This window comes from Pyxicephalus adspersus, chromosome 2 (assembly GCF_032062135.1).
Source record: "Pyxicephalus adspersus chromosome 2, UCB_Pads_2.0, whole genome shotgun sequence".
In the NCBI taxonomy this organism is placed as follows: domain Eukaryota; kingdom Metazoa; phylum Chordata; class Amphibia; order Anura; family Pyxicephalidae; genus Pyxicephalus; species Pyxicephalus adspersus.
In genome coordinates, this window is record NC_092859.1 from 31,023,706 (window position 1) to 31,036,157 (window position 12,452).

Below are 12,452 nucleotides of genomic sequence, written 5' to 3' on the forward strand. Positions count from 1 at the left end.
CAAATTATCTGTGGGTTGACATTGTGCTGTGTAATGTACAGGTATTACAAATTATCTGTGGGTTGACATTGTGCTGTGTAATGTACAGGTATTACTGGTTGTCTGTAGGGTGACATTGTACTGTGTAATGTACAGGTATTACTAGTTGTCAGGAGGGTGACATTGTACTATGTAATGTATAGGTATTACCGGCTGTCTTCAGGGTTACATTGTGCTGTGTAATGTACAGGTATTACTAGTTGTCAGGAGGGTGACATTGTACTATGTAATGTACAGGTATTACCGGCTGTCTCCAGGGTGACATTGTGCTTTGTAATGTACAGGTATTACTAGTTGTCGTGGAGTTACATTGTACTGTGAAATGTACAGGTATTGCTGGCTGTTTCAAAGGGTGACACTGTACTGTGTAATGTGCATCTTTTCTTTATTGTGACAATGTGCAGTGTATTGTACAAGTCATACCAGCTGTCTGTAGGTTGACACTGCTGGGTAATGTACAGGATATTTCAGCTGTCTGTAGAGTGTTCTGGGTAATGTACAGGTTGTACAAGCTGTGCTGTGTAATGTACAGGTATTACCAACTGTCTGTAGGGTTACATAGAGTTAAATTTTTCTGTGTAATGTACAGGTGTTACCAGCTGTTTCCAGGGTGACATTGTATTATGGAATATACAGGTATTGCTGATTGTCTGTAGAGAGACATTGTTCTGCGTATTGTACAGGTATTACCAGCTATCTCCAAGGTGACATTGTACTGTGTAATATCTAGGTATTACTAGTTGTCAGTAGGGTGACATTGTACTGTGTAATGTACAGGTGTTACTGGTTGTCAGTACAGTGACATTGTATTGTGTAATGTATGGGTTTACTGGTTGTCAGTAGGGTGACATTGTACTGTGTAATGTATAGGTATTACTGGTTGTCAGTACAGTGACATTGTATTGTGTAATGTACGGGTTTACTGGTTGTCAGTAGGGTGACATTGTACTGTGTAATGTATAGGTATTACTGGTTGTCAGTAGGATGATATTGTACTGTGTAATGTACAGGTGTTATTGGTTGTCAGTAGGGTGACATTCTACTGTAAATTGTACAGGTATTACCAACTGTCTCAAAGGGTGACATTGTACTGTGTAATGTACAGGTGTCACTGATTGTCAGTAGGTTGACATTGTACTGTGTATTGTATAGGTATTACCAACAGTCTTAAGGGTGACATTGTACTGTGTATTGTACAGGTATTACTGGTTGTCAGTAGGATGACAATGTGTCTATTAGAGTTCTGCCTTTAATATGTTATAAATTTGACAAGCACCATAACTGTGCATGAAAGAAAGGTTTAATATGGAACAAAAACACAGTTCTAATCAGCAACATAAGCATGATCAGGTGAGAAAATCAGGTGGGCTTGTAAGTCGAGATTTGAGTCAGTCCCAGGACAATACATGTAAGGACTTCAGACGTTTCTGTTCTGCATAATTTATCTGGGTCAATGACTTTAAATTCCCCATATTTCTCCTAAGTCACCCACACGTCACACCCTGTTTGAACAATCTTCCCTAGCTCTTTTAACAGCTATGCAGCACAATGACTTTTCGGATTAGGGCATGGATTGGCCAAGACACGTAAGAGTGGAACATGTATCTCACAAATTGCATTATATGTGAATTCCATTAGTGTGGTAGTGTTATGGATACACCACATTGATAAAACAGCACTGCCATGCACCTCCCTTGAATGTCCTATTGTTCATCCAGGTGAGCTAATCTTTCTATTTGCAGCCTGCCTGATTGCATTGAAAGGAGATTGTTTAGTTGGGCCACCCACATTTTGCATATAAGACATAAACTGGAAGGAAGGTTCTGAATTTGTGGTGCATATTAGTTTAAATGATTTACTTTAAAATAACTAAATATCACAGAACTATTGAGATGGTCAAGAGAGGCAACCACAACTCATGCCTTTCCCAGCTATTTTCATAATAAATACATTGCAGCTTACCAGTGCCACCTTAGTTTTTATATTTCACGCATTTTTTCCAAGTACAGAATTGGAAAAAAATTGATTGGCAGCAGAAACATTCTTATCTGTTCTGTATAAACCACTAGGGTTTACCACCTGACCAGCAATCATGGCTCCTTCCAAAAGACAACAGTGTAGACATTCAAAATTGCGGTGATTCCAATTAAATTCTGCCATTTTGTCTAAAAGCATTGGAGACAATAGAGGAGATGAGATTTGCAGTCACGTTAGGGTTTTTTAGGCAATAATTGAATCCTGAGAGTTTTGGAAGCTACTTTGAATTATGTCCGACCTCCAAAAAGTATTTTTATTAGTCTAAATTTCTCCTAATTAAAACATGAACTTAAAAAAAGTAAAGTGACACAACACCCCCTCCCCTACACACACAAATACAAAGAACAGTATATAAAACAAATTACACAACCTAAAAACATGCACAAAACAGACTCTAAGGGTTCTTTTCATAAAACAGGGAATCTGGAATTCCCTAAAACATTCCCTCATGGTAATCGTCCAGGTCCATGTGTTTCAAAAGCAGTAATTGATTCCCACCAGGTAAATAGAGTCCTAAATAAAAGGTAAAGGTTTGCCTCAATGAGCAACCTCCAGAATGACTTCTTTAATCAATAACTTTGCAATTATTTGCACTTCAGTGAAATTTCTCTGCTCATCTCTCATTACAACATAGCAGTGCCGGTTCACTGATTTCACAGCCTCGTCCAATACAGCATGTGGCTGTAGGTACAAAACATAGAACGTATGATGATTACTAAAAATCTTATTATCTAGCCTTACAGCTCATATAAAAGACTATGTGGAATGCAGAAAATGCTTTATGCACTGCAATATTTATATTATGACACCTCCATATCCTTTATAATAAAATTGCTGCACCTTTGTGCCCTAATGAAAGCAAAATGTCCCAAAATTGTTCCCCTATGAAAACAGAAAAACTTTTAATTTTACAGGTATGTCAAGTGTAAAAAACAATGGCACCATTTATCCAACAGAGAACAAAGAATTATTATTTAATAATATCATGTAATTATATAGTACTGATATATTACATGGTGATTTACATCCAAATCCATAGTCCAGGATGAATCATGGATGAATTCCAGCTTTTTATGGAAATACAAATAGGATATCAATATACTTTGGGATCTTGAATGAAAACAACACAAACACAGGGAGGGCATACAGACTCTAACAACTTAACCAAAATTTGGCCAAAGAGCCACAAAGCTGTTCATGGAGACTCATAAACTAGCACTCTCTTGAGGCTAAATTACTAAGAGAGTTGAAAATGTTTATGCAATAAATTGTGTGAATATTCACTTTAATTATCCAGCCATGTTCAAATTTAACTAGTGAAATATATTTGCTTTATCAACAAAATTTCATGGACCTCACCTATACCCAGATCTATGACAGCACAGCTTGGAAAACTAGTCTGAGATTATTTTTTTTTATTATTTAAAAAAAAGACCTTATAACTGCTATACATGAAAGTGCCCATTGATTATATAAAGATGAGTCACCAGCCTACAAGCAAGTTACATGTCAACATAAGTATATTGCAGAAATATGACATGATTCAAGATTAAATTAATAATAAGTATGTGTACAGTAATGAGAGGTTAGCCCAAATTATGATGAAACTTTGAGATATAAACTTATATGTATGTATATGATTATAAATGTACACTCACTAACACTTGTACATTTACAAAGATCACAATATTCTTAGCAAATATATTAAGGATTGTAAAAAAATGTTTATGTTATGCCATTTGTGGTATTATTACTACTCCATAGTCCTAGTCGATAGTCATGTCACTAGCTGTCCCTGAACAATAAACATATGCCAGGGATATATTATCTGTTACAAGCTTCATCTAAACAAGGAATCTGTAGACACTGAGTATTTTTAAGTTCTCTTTTTTTTGGCAGTGACCTCAATGACAACACAATGGCTTTAATTATTATTATTATTATTATTACACAGTGTTTATATAGCGCTGACATATTACGCAGTACTTTACAAAGTCCATAGTCATATCAATACAATTCAATGTGCTGCAGAATTTGTTTGGCTTTGGTGAAGAGTGATGTATTTGGTTGCAAAGGGATACTGCAGTTTGTCTTTGGATCTAGTATCATTTATCGGACATGTCAATTTATCTTCATATTTTTTTCCATACTCTTATGCCCCAAAGACACAAGACTGGTCACAAGTATGCATTCAGATTTTGATCTTTGAGATCCAGTATTTAACCAAGAGAATTGAAGTGTGAGAATCTAAGTGGACCTAACTTAAAACGAAAATGTTTAGTTAGGTCCTATGCTATCTCATTGCTGCTAATTGTCCTAATTTCACAGATCAAATTCTGCATGTGCATTATACAAAAACACACAGTAACATCATTTATTTGACTTCAAAAAATTCCAGCTTCATTGATTGAGTTTTCTGGCGAGATGGCCCATTGCAAGTATTATGTTACCAAATGAACAAACAACTTACTTGAAAACATGCATTTTCTGCCTCAAGGGAGCTGCCATCGCGGACTTATTTTTCCAAGATGCAAGCTCCAGAGGTAAATCTAATACCACAGCCATTGGCCTCACTTTTCTTCTCAGCAGTTAGAAATCACAGCTTGGTCACCAGTCCACCCATTTGCATCTCTTTTGCTCAAAGATCTGCTTTTCACATACGCGCTCATGACAGATGGCAACTGAACATAATATGGTAAGTCATAATTAAATAAAAATGTACATGACAGAATTTTATAGAAATAAAAAAATACTTTTGTTTTCAAGAAAAGTAAAACAAAAATACAATATTTTTTAGATATTGTTTTATTCATAGGTTTTTTCCACTGGCAACCAGTATTTGGTTCCATCTTTCTGAAGGCCTAGATAATTACGGTACTTCTTCTGTATAATAAGCCAATAGATTTGGGGCAATCAGATTGGGCAGCCTGGACAATGGTTTTATGTTTCCGGGTGCCTATCCATGGGGATGGCCAAGCACTGTGAGCAAAACTAGTACAGATTAGTATCTTTCTCTGTAGTTGTTGTTCCCCTCTGATGCCAATTCTAGCCTTCTTTCCAGTGTCCTAGCTAAGATTTGGAACTATACAGCACTCTACAACACTCTGGAGACTACCTACCTTAATGCACACCTTGTCTTGTTTATTAAGGATAAGCAACAGCTTTGCTTTACAGAAATTACCCACTCACGAAATACTCACCTTTTCTCTTGAGCCCTCTGAGCACTTTTCATCACTGGGAGCCAAATTCCCAATACTTAGGGGTATGCAAGACCACATGACATTAATCAGCATTGTCCCATGGGAAGCTAATGGGCCAGTAGAGCTGCAACCCTAGTGGCATAAATCTAAATCAGGGGTTTCCTTTACTTCCAGAAGCTGAGGTCAAAGAAGCCAAGGGAACGTAAGTATAGATGGCTGGGAACCTGTAAAGGGAACCTGTTGCCTTCCTTTGTGTTGGCAAAGAATGGGCTCATTCCAAAACCAATCTTTGAGCAAATAATTAGCCCCCTCCTACATCCCTCAAATATATTCTGCAGTTTTTTTTTTCTTACCTTATGAAGCAAAATAACTCACCTAAATCTATTGTCCAGGTTCCATGACAATGCCCACTCAGGATGTGGGAGGCCGCTAATCCAGCACTGCAGTGTGCCCATGCCAATTAATTCCTGATGGTCCTCTTGCTTTTATGTCATTGCCTGCAAACTTTCTTTTTAATCCTTAGCAGACTTCATCTCTGGACAGCAATCAGCTCCTATCTTACAAAGATAATGATGTGGACAGAAGATCAGTCTTCTAAACAGAGGAAAAGTGAAGAGTTCGGACAGGAGCGTCACAGGATTGTGGCATTAGGTGATTTTAAAAATGGATATAACTTGCTTAGCTGGAGTTGGGCTTTAATTTGATTGTCACTTATTTCCAGTAAATTAAAAATTAATACCCATCTAAGGTTACCCTGTCCACACGATGACATTGCTGCTGCATGGTTTCATTAACATAAAAGATGTAGATGAAGGTAAGAAAACATTCTTACTGTGAAAGAAAGTGAAGAAAGTGCACATCTACTGCAGGACCCACATGTAATAAAAAAAATGATACATATTAAAAAATAGTAAAAACAAAAAATGCTGTGGTAATGCTAATGACAAACTGCATTATATATATAATTATTGGATTTTCACATGGTTTCATTTTACATCCACATATACGTTTAGTTAGACAGGGGGTTCCATAATCAGTCAAAGTTTGGGGCTTATTCAATTACCCAGCATCCCATTCAGAATAAGTATTATATATGTACCCTGTATTAACTGTTTATATGTTATACTAAATGTTATACTAAATATATGTCAACCATAACATAAATGTAGAACTTTAGTTTACAGTCTTATTTCGAAACAAAGTTTAATGTTTAGTTTTTCTATACAGACCGACCTCTACAAAACAGCCGGGAAACTTGCAGATAGCTTTACTCTTTTTACTTGATATGAGATTCCCAGGGGTGTTCTGTGATGGATTAAGCTGTCTCCTAGCACATACTAAAAACAATACCATATATCAGTAACCCTAATAAATCTAATATTCCCAGCACAAGGTACACTTCTTGAAAGCCCTTAATAATTCCAGGACTTTATCTAAAAAACACATAGTGCCTTTTTAGGCAAAGAAAAAAAAACTGTGAAGTGTCTGACCAGTCCACAAGATATTTTTGTTGCAATGCATAATTTATAACGCTGTGCATATTAAGGATGAGATGGCGTCTTAATCTTAAATTAAATGAAAATGTCCCGACAAGCATTTAGCCTCCAAATCAGCACTTACAGTATCTGTTTTTAGACAAAATGACTATTTTTTCTTGTCAGGATTGTATTTATTTCACAAAACACCACTGAAGCTTATTCCTATTCACTATGCACATGGAGGACCAAGGAAAAAAAGATGTTTTTATTTCAGAAAGCAGAAAAAAGCTTTTATTTATTTAGAGAGGAACTTCTGACAACCTTAAAAGATTTTTTCATTTGGTTGGAATATTGACATATGTGGCCAAAAGTTTGTGAACAACCTATCTATAGGAGGAAAAGTATGTGGAATACTCTGCAAAGTCAGTTCAGGTGCTTCAAGTAATAATACTGTTCGGGCTGCAAACTTATAAAAACATTTTGGCCAATTGTGTGCGTCAAACCTTGCAGCAACAGTTTGAGGAATACGCTTTTTCGTTCCAGCATGTCTGAACAGAGACCTGACTTCAAAACTACTAAGCACCATGAGGATAAATTGGAACACTGATTGCAAGTTCCAGGTTCTTTTGCAGAAAGGCCACAAATTTCTTACATACACATTCAGAAATCCTATAGAAAGCCTTGCTAAAGAATAGTAAAGAAAGTTACAGTTGCATAGAGGGCCAAGCTCAATATACATCCCCATGCCTTTGGTGTGATGGTCAGTTGTCATTGAGTTTCTGGATATATGATGTGATTAAATTATTTTATATACACTTTACATAAATAATATGTATATACTTTTTTTGCATTGGCATTTTTTTGCACACCCAATGGCATTGCTTAGTATCTCTTGCATTTTTTTTTATAGTAGTTTATCTGTTTGGGCTAAACATAGTCAGATTTAAATATTAACATTTGTCTCCCACAGACTTAACTGGGGTTTGATGTTTATTTTGGCTTCAGTGAATTTCAAAGGAGCTTTTGCCAAATCCTTCAAAAACCATTTAATGCTTCCACAAAATGGTAAAGATTTGGTAAAGACCTTTAGGATTGAAACTGATGTTCTGTATTTTTGGTAATTTATATGATATGTCACGTATAAATAATTATGCAACACCGGTGCACCCGTGACATTGGAATTGCCAAAATACTTGCAATGTAAATGCAAAGTGCTTTATCTTTCAGAAGCAATATATTACAAGTTGATGTTTTATAGATATTAATGTATTTACATATTTAACACAAAGAGATGTTGAAACAAGTCCACACTTAGCAATGTAGCTGCAGGCCCAGGAATAATTCATTCTCATCACAACAGAGACCCAAAAACAAGTTTCATTCAGTTTTAATGCTTACAACACCTGCTGTGTGTTTACATATGGAAGCAGGAGGAAAGGGATGAGATTTAAATTGATTTACGGTTCAAGGGTCTGATAAATTTATAATGAGATTTAACTGACCGAGTTTTAAGGGACCCATATTGCAGGCAATATAGATTGCATTGGAAAAGGGGTTACATGACATTCAAAAACAAAACAAGGGTACTTGTGTACAGTAATAGAGGGTGATCCTCCTATCCTATACCTTATATACCCAGGGGGATATGCCTTGGGAAGTTTTGTGCAATATGCACAGGATCAGTTCTTTCTGGAAGCAGCTGGAAACGGGGATTCTTTTATACCCAAGTCAATTTTTTAATTAGCTAAACATAAATGTTTGACATCTGTATACACTTTGTTGTATGTCCTTTTGTACATTTAATTGATTGTTGATAAATTGTACTGTAACCACAACAGTTGACTTTAATAAAAAATAAATACATAAATAAACAAAAAAACACTTAGAGCACCCAAAGCATGTTATTAAAATTATTTGGGTATTTCAATGTTACCTTCTAATCTGCATGAAAAAACTTTCTCAGTGCTGAACTGGGTACATTGTTACTTGGCCCTCACCCCATTGGTACAAGTCCCCCTTGGCAGTGCCTTTCTTCCTGTGCCATTTCTTAATCAATTAATTTGCTATGACATTAATAATTTGCTATACTAGGTCAAAACATATGCAGGATTTAACAGGATTTGATCCTTTAGACTTCAAAGGGATTCATCCTAAAGTTGAGTTCATTGAACTTGCAATTAGATTTGCCAATTTGAATTACATTATTTTGCCCATCCCTTGTAACAGGTCGCCAAGTCCCGGCAGGCAAGGGATGTCAGGGGAAAGGTGCAGTGATAGCAAATTGTCTATTGTGAGCTTTACTGAGTATTTTCTCAACAATACTTACAGTTACAGAGGCCTCTTTTTTGTTCATAGCAATTATTTTTTTATTTTTCATTTCTATAGTACCAACATATTACCCAGTGCTGTGCATGGTTATGTCACTAACTTTTCCTCATGGATCAGAATTTTTTTTATCCCTAACACAGTCTAAAGCTAATTTTAGGAGGAACACCAATTAACCTGGTGGTGGAAGAAAAAAAGAGATCCCAGAGAAAACCCATACAAACACGAGGTGAACATACAAAATTCAAACCTGGGACCCTAGCGCTGCATAGCCAGAGTGCTGGCCACGTTAATATGTCTATTGTCAGCCTAAAGCGGTGCTTTAGGAAAGGATACAATTTATATTTAATTGCATTTAAAGATCATTCAGTCATGGGATCCTCTTCCTAGGCATCTAGGCACCTAGATCTGATTTTGTGTTAAAGGTTACTACATGTGAAATAAGAAAGCTCAACAAAATGATAATTATTTTTTTTAGGTAAGATTGTGAAAGTCAAGAAGGTGCAACTCTTCCCCAGATGTATCTATAGATGAGCCTCTCAGACCTGTCGGTTTTTATCCAGCGACCATGTGAAGAATGAGGGAATGCAGGTTTGGCAGGCGTGCAGCGCTGTGTCACTTTTCATAAGTGCCTTGACGGTTTAATGGCTCAAGATCTAGAAGAGAGGCATGATTGAATTCTTCATTCTTGTTTAACTATTTGTTTTCCAGCCATTCCTTGAGTCATATGTTGTATAAAGGGAAACCAACTCCATTACTTTCTCCAGTATAGTATATTTAAAGGATACCTGTCTAGGCTGTAGAAAAAGAGCTGGCATTGGTATTTTTTTCTGTGGAAAGGTTGCTATATATACTTACCTACTATACTTTTAAAAGGGATCTAAACCCTAGGATATTGAGTTTCATGTAGCTGCAATGTCATATGGTATAGGCAGAGCTAGGACCCACAGATGGAGGCAGCCTCCTAAACTTCCTTTAAATTAAATGTGAGCACAAATGCATTAAATTAGCAGATACAGTCACTGACAGCTCAGCAGTTCATGATGGTAAATTCATGTATGTTTTACCATTCCTTAATGTCTGTGACCACTTTCAAGTTAGTTAAAGTTCCATTTCAGTCTGATAGTATAATCAGTGCTGGCCACAATAAAAGAAATAAGCGGACTGTAAAAGTTATTGCTGGCTTCATGCAGCGAGGGATAGTTTTGTAAGACACACATAGTTCCCTACTGCCTCCTATTTGGAGGGACTGTCCCTTTTAAAGAACTAAACTCCTCTGTAATATAATATATATATTAGTAGGTCTCTAATAAAATTGTATGAATAAAAGTGTTTTCTTCACTAAATCTTTATCAGAAATTATTTATTCTGTTATTTTGGTAAAAATAAAATAAAGAAAACATGATTGAGTGAGAACGAGCAGATTTCCAAAGGCAATATTAGGTTATACCAACCACTTTATTTATTAGGTCCCAGTTACTGTGGGTAGTAGCTGGTCCCTTGCCTATGTACATTATACACTATAATGTGTCCCTCAATAGAACATTGGACAGTATGCATTTAGAATGAAATCTTTGGAATCTATTCACTGGTAACCAGCAGCAAATATGTGACTGTTGGCTCTGTAATAAATCTCTCCGGAGAATGACGGGAACCTTTCAGCTAAGAGTTTTTACTTGGGCCGTAGCTGTGCCAAAGACCAGAACACAAGCCTGATTTGGGAAGTACGAAGAGAATGTTGAAGCATTGGAGCAACAGGATCACCAAAGATACAGCCTGTGCTGGGAACATGTCCAGGGAGCCATGAGCAAAACTGAGCAGAAAAAGCCAGCTTGGCCAAATGTCTGATGTAGCACAGGACCTGAAGCTGTCAAGCTATGTGAGGACGAGGGCACAGTCTAAGTACAAAGCAGCCATGACTTGAGGCTTTGGAATCTGGCAAGCAAACAAACCTACTTTTCAGACTGAAAGAAGATGGCCACCTAAAAGGAAATACCTACCTTAAACAGACTTTTTAGCAACCTTATAAATCTGTATACATTCATTATGATATACCACAGAATACAATAACAGTATTAATAATATTATTTGTAAGGATAAAGTAAAGCCCCCAGGAGGATTATTTTTGTCATCAGTTTCTTACTGATAGAATTGTTTTCACTTCCTGCCCCATAGTTATTAAGGAACATAAAAGGGCTCGCCCCAAAATGACCTAATTGGAAGATTTTACTTCCATACCTCCAAACATCAGAATTTGTGAAAAAGGGACAAACATATTCATAAAGTACACTGCAGCAAAAAGTGTGGCCACATTGCACTGGGTATTAGGCATGGCCAAAGTGAATGTGGTACAGTATAGTTTAAGCCTATTTGCAGTACACACAATGCACACAAAAAGCTAGCGTCTCTATATCCACACAATACTTCTTAACTTCTGCATACATATATCAATTCATTGCCACCTGAAATGAGCATGACTTTATCTCAGGCAAAAACCTAACATGGACAGCGGTCCTTTGAGGTCGTTCATGAATCTTTCATGGTGGATTGATGAACAATCATTAGGAATGATCGTTTCCAGTGACAGCAATCTTACATGTGCACAAAGCCTTAGATCCAAGGGATAATCTTTGAAAAAAAAATGTAGTCAGATACTACTGTACAGAGCAGTGTTTCCTAACCAGGGTTTTTTGGAAGGCTAGGGTTTCTCCAGAGATTGCTAAAAGTTCCTTGAGCAATGAGAAATTTGTGAATCTCAGGTCAGTTTAACTTACCGTACATCAATGATCTTTTTGGCTATCTGTAAAGGGGACGTCTTACAACAGGCCAGCAATGGAAGAGGGATTTTTCCTACTGACCCCTACGCTAATGTACTGTCAGCTGTGCCTATAGTAATTACAGCAGGGGTTCCCTGATGATCTGAAAGTTATTACAATCGGTACCCAGCCTGTGAGTGGGATCAGAATTCGGGACCTGTGAGTAGATTTGGCAGCCGTAGATGGAGCGAGTTGCCCTACTTCCCATCGTTGTATTCCTATCACATCTGTGGCCATGTTTGTCTTCTTTCTTCCTTTTCATGTATTTCAAGACGGTTAGTGACTTGGGTATCAATTATGCCAGACAATTATGCTAATTACCACCAGATGCCACATCGACAGCGCATGATGCAAGTGTACATCGCAGAGGGTAAAAATTACCCAATTTACAAGGTAAATGGCAGCAATCCTAAACTACACCTAGATCAATGTACATAAAGGAAGCTTGGATCCTTAATGGGGTGACATTTTCGCTGTTTTGTTGTATACAATTGTATATATAATGAGATAATTGCTCAGTCTGCTCGGAGAACAAGAGGGATTTCAGTTTGTACCAT

At 36.8% G+C, this 12,452-nt stretch overlaps 1 long non-coding RNA gene across 5 annotated transcripts in view; it reads left to right on the plus strand.

Annotated features, from left to right (window-relative positions):
- Positions 1-12,008, plus strand: part of LOC140323311 (uncharacterized) — a 13,629-nt gene extending 1,621 nt beyond the window's left edge. The window contains exons 2-4 of one of the 5 annotated variants that reach the window (XR_011919347.1): positions 42-4,771; positions 5,800-5,927; positions 9,558-12,008. This is a non-coding gene — a long non-coding RNA (uncharacterized lncRNA). Of the gene's footprint in view, positions 1-6; positions 4,772-5,799; positions 5,928-9,557 lie in introns of those variants that run through there. The other 4 variants (XR_011919346.1, XR_011919348.1, XR_011919344.1 and 1 more) reach the window with 4 other exon arrangements.
- Positions 12,009-12,452: the final 444 nt, after the last annotated feature.